This window comes from Manduca sexta, chromosome 12 (assembly GCF_014839805.1).
Source record: "Manduca sexta isolate Smith_Timp_Sample1 chromosome 12, JHU_Msex_v1.0, whole genome shotgun sequence".
Lineage (NCBI taxonomy): Eukaryota > Metazoa > Arthropoda > Insecta > Lepidoptera > Sphingidae > Manduca > Manduca sexta.
Window position 1 is genome coordinate 633,803 of NC_051126.1, and position 8,164 is coordinate 641,966.

Genomic DNA, 8,164 nt, shown 5'->3' on the forward strand with positions numbered 1-8,164 from the left:
CTCGCGCTTGGCCGGTGTTTTGAACCATGTTTGTGTAGAGTACCGTGGTCGGCGGGCGCTAAATGCTGCTCAATGAATTACATCATTTATGGGTTGCTCGGGCGCGCAAACATTACGTGTGTCATGATAATGTTGTTAGTAACATAATTATTAACGTTTTCTATTAGTTAGTTTCGATGTTTCCTTATTTTGTACGTGTTCCGATAATAAACATTTTAATTGTTTATTTATTAACAGTGAACACAATTTACTTGGAACTACAGACCAGTATTGCTCTGGTAATGTATTATTGTTTATAATCATTAAAGGTAAACAAGAGAAGGTATTACTGAAGTAAAGCGTTTATTCAGTACTCGGTTGGACAAAGAAAGGAGGGCAATGTTTTTTATTTGTGCAATAGTTTGATTAGAACAAAATAATCAAACTGCGGGCGAGGTAGATACTACTTGACTGCGCAATTGGATGTAAAGGCGTTTGTGTTTGTACTCTTTATATATTACACACATTATTTGATAACCAGCTCACTCGGGGCTGGAGTCGCCGACGAAACTTCACGTCTATATCTTGATGGATGCAGACACGGGAGCAGTCGGTGTATTCACAATATTTCGTCCCATAAGTGGCGGCTCAGGACTATTGTCAAAATGTTAGTGGGAACATTATTAGTGGCTTAAACATTGCTTCTTGTAGAGCGCTAAGAGTCAGCGATTATACAAAAGGCCGCGAGCTACAAACCAAGATACTCGTAAGTGATAATACCTCTGAACAACTTGTATTATTATTTATTAACAGTCAGTCCAATCGACTCGCACAATAAAAGCGTTATCTTCAAGGTCATACGGGGAAGTTTTTCTAAATACATTCGTTTTTTGTATTACATTCATAATATATACATACGGTGATAGTGCCGAGTAAGTATTAAATTTGATTAAAGGAGGTGTAAGTTTAAATCAACTTACAATACAGCGGCACGAACCTTGTTTCCTTCGAAACGTAGGTACCTAAAAGCCAGCTCTGTTGTTTCCCTTAGACAGAGATGTTATCAGCGAACAATACAAAGTCAGGGCTATTTATTTGCTCGCTGTAATCTCTTAATAGGTGGTTTTATCATCTCACGCAGGCGCAGTTTCCGCTTTAAGATATGCCAATAACGAAGTAATCTCGTGTATTAACGTTATCGAGTATTCCAGAATTGTATAAAATGACATGTTATAAGTTGCCTTATGAGATATATGCGTAATATTACGCATATATATGTTCTTATGAAGTTTACACTTGTGTCAAAGGTTACTTCGTCCTCACGCGCGCTCTCACACGCTTCTCGCAACTCCAGTCAGCTGGGATCGCCTGTGGCGAGCATTTCATCACACCGAACTATGAAGCTTAAGTTTCTGCTAATACCTGAATTTAAATGAATATAATATAGCGGAGCTGAAATAGAATTTGTTGATCTTCCTAACAGAGAATAAGCATAAATAGTAACTAAAAAGGACTTTAACCTCTAACTTAAGGAAATTGGCGAGGGGAAAAGCCAAACGACTATCCTGTCGGTCGTATGATGCGAACTGGTATTTATCATTTTAATGACATGTACTTACTTATTTAGTATTGAAATCATTTTCTGCCGTACTTTTTTATTAGAAATATTTTAGAAAGGCTTATAGGCATCGGACGCACGTTTACCTGACCGCATAAAGGCTTTACAAACTTCTCGGCTTCTCTGGTTGTTATCTTGTAAAGATATTGTATAGATATTTTGGGTAATAGACACCGTCGCCGACGCTGCAGCCGGTCACGGCTGGGGTGGTCGGCTGGCGCTGGCGACGTCACATATGTGTATTAGGAAGTTGAACTATGTCCGTACAAAACTGGAATTATCTTAGTGAGTGATAAATATTAAGGTGTGGTTCGAGGCCGAGCACGTCACCCTGTATCGCATTTTGCAGCGCTCTCTACATGGATTAGGGTCCATATTAGGCGATGGCGTAGTGACGTTCCTCTCGAACCGAATGACGCCGCTGTTTTTGTTAGAGCCTTCGGATGTTTTTTTCCAGATAAACTATCAAAAGGTTTTAGGTATCAATCAAATGGATTTGTTCCGAATTAAATGCAGATAAAAATAAATTCGAGTATCACTCGCGAAGCGAAGTAGTTCTGTAAAGGCTGACGTCACGCGCGTCCTCACCGCACTCTTCTGAATTTTTATCTGCCGATGTAGTACTTGTACGGAATGCAAGTAAACAATGAAGTGTCAGGAAGCGAAACGTTAGTGCTGACGGGTGGTGGGTGGTTGCCGTTTGGCAGCTGGTTCACCTCCACGACAGGCTGAGGGTCAGTTCCGGCGGCGAGGCCCCGCTCCACTCACATGCAACAATTTAATTCGATGCAATAAACCATCCGGAACATTGGTATGATACATCTTAAATCTTGGCTGTTTGCATTAACAACAATGTCAAGAAGACGAGCTTGCGCTAGCATATCGGACATAATGAAAATTACTAATAGAGTCCGTTTTTCTGAAATAAAATTCATTTAGGTTTAGCTAACAAGTTATTTATCTATTTGTAAATATCTTTTGATCGCCCGGTAATGTTACAGTTTATTGGCAGGAAAATTTAGGATGCAGTGGAGACTTTCGGTTCTCGAGAATAAGAACTACAGTCGGTGGTAACAGACTCGGATTATACTCACACGAACTCCATGAAGCGTTGCAGACTACAATAAACCTGTGGCTCCATAATAGACCCGGTACATTTCGTCGATAGACAAAATCGACCCCATCTAGACTGTATCACTTACGGTTATTTCAATATATTTATAGATACGCTGCCAAAAATAGCGTGCATTTTTTTAGCTCGAGCAATTTAGCTCAAGTCTCGACGCCTGGTGTACGTTTGGTGACATCTTTAGGGCTAGGTTCTGTACAGTACAACGCACGCGACAATATCCATATTTTATAATATAACCTTTTTAACAATACTATATTTTGAGTACAAATACACAATTGTAACAAAACAATAGAAATAAATGGTATTTTTCCGTCTACGGTGATTTTTCTTTGCGCACTCAAATATCTTCTAATATCAGTCATATGTACGAATTGTACAGACTCATTTAGATTTAGTAGAAGTAGGTAGGTTACAATATAAGTAACTTTACGCGGCCGTACGTTTGATATTGCTCTCCAGAGGGTGTCGGATTTAACATAATAATATATATATACGCGGATGAAAATTGCGGATTTAACTGTGCTTTTATGTACTAAATACCATCGTATTATCGCATGGTTGAGCAGCATTGTCTTTATGAGCCTAATTTAGAAAATATTACGTTAATGCGTCACAGCTTCCATATTTAAATATTAATGTTAACCAAAAAAACGATTATTTCATTATACTTAAACATTTCATACTCCCACTCGTAACTATAAACAGAACGAGATTTCGCCTTTTTATTCGCTCGTGGGAACATCGTTTGAAATTTGAATAATAGGTTTTAGTTACGTGCTAATTTGTCGAGTCGACTGATGAAGGTTCTGTGATGTTGTGCGTGGCCGCTTACATAATGCGATACGTTACGTAAACTGTAACCCTTTACTTGACTCATATTTTATGTTCAAATAAAACTAGTTTTGGGTTTTATTGAGGTTTTTTGTATTTTATTTTTCTCTCGACGTTTCGAACATTTTGTCGCCTTCATGGCCACGGGGCGGACTAAGGTGTTGGTTGCCCAAAAAGTCAAACGTACAATATCTACCTACATTATACGAATATACAGATTATTTATTTAAAATAATTGTTGTCGGTCTGATTCATGCATAATGAGCTCACAGTGGCTTGGAGTCTGGCAGCCAGTCTTTTGGGTTCTGATTTACGAGTAATTAAATGTATAACAGGATCCCAGACCTGTGCAAGATATCAACAATCTTCTCTGTTGAAATTTGGATGTCTTTACTTTCCGTAGCCTCGTGGATCAATCCTTGTATAATTTAAGATAATATTTGGATCCTTCTTCTGAATGTTCAAGAAATGCAGACTTTGTAGAGCGTCGATGTTTCACCTCAACTATTTTATATTTCTTTATGCGGGTTAACTACAGTCTTACAGTTAACTGATTGTATTTTTTTGTAATTGTTTCCTTAGGGAAAAATCAAACAAATAAAACAGTACCGTGGCCCACACGACTCTTCAATAACTTTTAAAATATAAAAGCCGACGTAAACAATATTATGTTGTTCGAGAAGGAAGGTCCAAACATTTTTGGAAAGAACGTTCAAAGTCAGACATTAATATCACGTGGCATATGCAAGGTGAGGCTTCTCGTGTAATAATATTGAAACCGACGAGCGGCAAGATAAACGAACGTACTTTAAAACGGATAAAAATCTACTTTCGTCCACGTAACTCAAGAGAAAATTCAAACATCTCTGATTTATAATTGTCGCCCTTTTCAGAACCAAATTATTGAAAAACGAAAAAATTCAAAAGCAATGTTGAGAGTGTTCACCGTCATCCATGAACATCACCTGTACTTGACTAGTCGTGATTTTGTCAATCTTCTTCTAAACCATGGCGGGGCTTGGGTTGTATCTGACCACACAAAACATTACATTAATAGACACTAGTATAGCTCAACCCAGCTTATTCTGTAGACAATATGCAGAAGTACTAGCATTTATAATCCACAATAGTTTATTAGAATGAAATCCTGTATTTATGAACCTGAGTGCACTGTACTCGTAAGCCCTATGATGTTATACAAGGAGTCCTAGTTTGCATTTTTGTCGAAACAAACTTTTATTTGCAATAATATGTTTATTGTATACACATGCGTGGTAGTATCCAGCGAGTTATGGGACGGTGTCCACACACCAATGTCAACAGCTGATTGTTAGTTATCTAGTGGAAGTGTCGGATTAAGGAATCGAATGTGTGTGGATTGTGCGAGGTTGAGCGGAAAACTAACGGGCACGCGCCGCGGTGAGAGTACAGAGGGCCAGCGGCGCTCTGATATACATGCCGGAACACGATTAGAATTATGTGATATCGTAACAGTTGCACACGTTGAGAAAAATACAGGAATCTCAATTATGACACAAATTAATCTGTAGCCGTGCGCGATCGTTTCCTTAATGTAGATACTGACAGCACGGCGCGGTACGGCGCATGCGTTCCGGGAAATCATTGGTTTGAATTATAAAAAGGAAGTAAGAAACCCTCAAAGAAACCTATACATGTTTAGGGAAAAAATAGAGTTGTTAACAACAATTTAAAAAAATAAGGCTTTTATCTAAAATATAATTCGGATGTCAGTAAAACGTAAGTCCACGTTTTAAATTTCTTATTTGTGCTGAGCCAAGTTTTAGTAGGTACTTTGTCGTTGAGTTTGAGTACCGTGTCGGTGACACTAAGTCGTTTATAAAAACAAGGGGCATGTCCTATAAAAGAAATTTACTTTTCGGCAAGCGAGATAAAACCGTTGGTACGCCAACTTTATTTTTTGTTTGGAAGACGACTTAAGGATTACTAGGACTGCGCTGTTGTCTCCGAACAGTAGGTACCTGACACTACTTGTCCAGATAGTACCGTTAATGCGGCAAACGTAACCTTATTAAATAAATTTGATTTCCCGCAAAAACAAAAATCAAAGTCGTTTGTAAGATTTGGTTCGTTATGTATGGTAACACGAACATTAACGACATTCCTTAGTGAAGCGATAGGATTAGAGAGACATTGTCGCACCTAACGATTGATCTCGTGACTCGTGTACTGGATAATATTAGCATACCCGTCGCTGCGAAATACTCTCGCCAGTATCATTACAATTTTATCGCTCAGAAGTAAATATTATTAATTGGAAAACTTCGAGATGCATAATAGTAAGTTAAGAATGGAAAATTGCGAATTACAAGGCTCAAGTGGCAGTGGAATTGTTTAAAGATTGGACAGGACGAAATCTCGAATAATATAGGACTGACGTCCTTTAAATTCCTATTAATTGTATAGTGGAATAATTTAGATGTCATGAAGCACAGGGGAGCTTAACCCAGATGTGTGTGGGCATGGCCTGATTGGACAAATAGATTCATCAATGATTATTGAAGCGAGGCGATATTAATATCGATCGAACGGACTGTTCGTCTGAGGTTTCGTCATTCGCATCATAAAAAAAATAGTGATTGCTTCATTGGACAATGCACAAGTTGACACACAGACGCGCAGCGCTGCGCAATATGTAGTGAACAAACAACACTCGCTGCGCTCAATTATTTTATTCTTATTTATTAAAGTCGATATGGCCTGGCTCTCAACGGGTGTCACGTTTAAAAGAAATACTTACTCAGAGTTTAGACCTCGTGTTATTAATGCGCGTTTCATAGGTATGTCTTACCGATGCTTACTTTGCCCGCAATAAAACCGTAAACCATGCAATCTGGTTCAGTGGGAACGGTACCATTGTGCCATTGACGGAACAGCAGCTTAACAGATGCCGCTTATTAGTATATTCACGAAACTCAGTAGATAAGTATATTGTAGTTTGTAAAAAAGGTACAGTGGCCATGATCTATGATTAATACGTGTTTATGTGTATTCAGTGGCGCTCAGTGGCTCTACTACGCCGAGATCACCACCCAATTGCCTCATGTGCCAACATGTTGAGCAACGTTGTTCAACACTAATTTGTTGATTACTTTTGTAATATTAAAGTTATGATACAACTGATACTCATATGATATTCTGCATGTGCATTATAATATAATTAAGTAAATCGCGCTTTATTGTGTGACGCCGCCACTTGTCATCTATTTTAAGGTTCAAATGCATCAGCAAATACGCCTCTTTACAACTGAGCCGCTCTGAACCATCTCTGAAAGCCGCGCGTCTATACTGTTTCGGGCTAATTTAGTTGAGTTTCTTCCGTGGCAATAAATAACTCTGTCGAGTGGCTTCCAATTTACAAAAACATTAGCAATTAACTCTGGGACGCTTATTTGCATTCGATTCATTACTGTGGCATTTTCGGCGTAAATGAGTCTACGGTGACGTGGCGACTTGCGCCAAGGTGATACATTTTGCAAGTGAGCCTTAAGTTACATCAGCAATCTATCAACAAGTGACCCTCACGCCCTTCCACCTCTTCGTCGTGACCTAAATGAGAATAATATTTAATTTAACATTATAAAATGGCAAAATTGAAATGGTTATCCTCTTTGCTCGCAAATAAGTAGACTGCATCAGCATAAAGGAGGTGATATTATAAAGCAAATCATAATACTAATAAGTTTGCATAAACAATTCCTGTCATTTATTGCTCTTTAATTTATTGTGTTGAAGCGTCGTCGTCAGCGCTGAACAAGAGTTATGCATACAGGTCGTTGGCGGAGCGGTTCTTATCGTGTTTTATCTCGCGGTTATCATGGTTTGTGCAGCACTAATATAGATACGTACATTATATCTAGGCGGTGACCTGCATACATTAGATCCGCCGACGTATTACTCATACAGCGCGGCGTACATGAACTAGTCACGTTGGAGCCGTTTTATCTGCAGCTGGAAGGTCCTGCCCGACTGGGGCGGTACGCATCGCTACTGAAAATGTATTTGAAGATGCAACATTGTTGTATTTAATCAGTGATGTACAAAATACCCTGTACAAAGTATCTGGAATACAAAATACAAAATACTTTTAAATTAAGTAAGTATTTCAGATACCAGATACAAAATACTTTCGAGAAAGGTATTTGAAATACTCGATACAAAATAGGTATCTTATAAATACTTTTTAAAAATACAAATACTTTTGTAAGAAAATAACATTTGAATTTAAGTTTGTTTGTTATAGATCATGATTATAGATATAATTATTTTAATTTTAAGTTAGAATTAAGCAAAACCAGCTCTTCAAACATCTTATCACTCATTTTCCTTCGATGAGGCCTCATGATCATACCCCAAAAGAAAAGAGTCGTTCCACAGAGCCAGAGCTCGGCAAACAAGTGTTGTATTTTAAGATTTTTTTTTGTACTTAAGCTCTTTAGGATTATTTCATTATTATTAAGGTATTGCAGTATTTCTAAGTCAGCAGCGCTGGCAGTAGACCCCGTGTTTTCGCCACTTGCGGAATCAGCACTAGAGGAATCAGCATCCTCTAAAACATGTAATAA

At 38.2% G+C, this 8,164-nt stretch overlaps 1 long non-coding RNA gene across 1 annotated transcript; it reads left to right on the top strand.

Annotated features, from left to right (window-relative positions):
• The first annotated feature begins 2,068 nt into the window (after positions 1-2,068).
• On the top strand, positions 2,069-3,043 carry LOC119189113. The gene is made up of 2 exons (XR_005112251.1): positions 2,069-2,408; positions 2,610-3,043. It is a non-coding gene; the product is annotated as an uncharacterized LOC119189113 (long non-coding RNA).
• Positions 3,044-8,164: the final 5,121 nt, after the last annotated feature.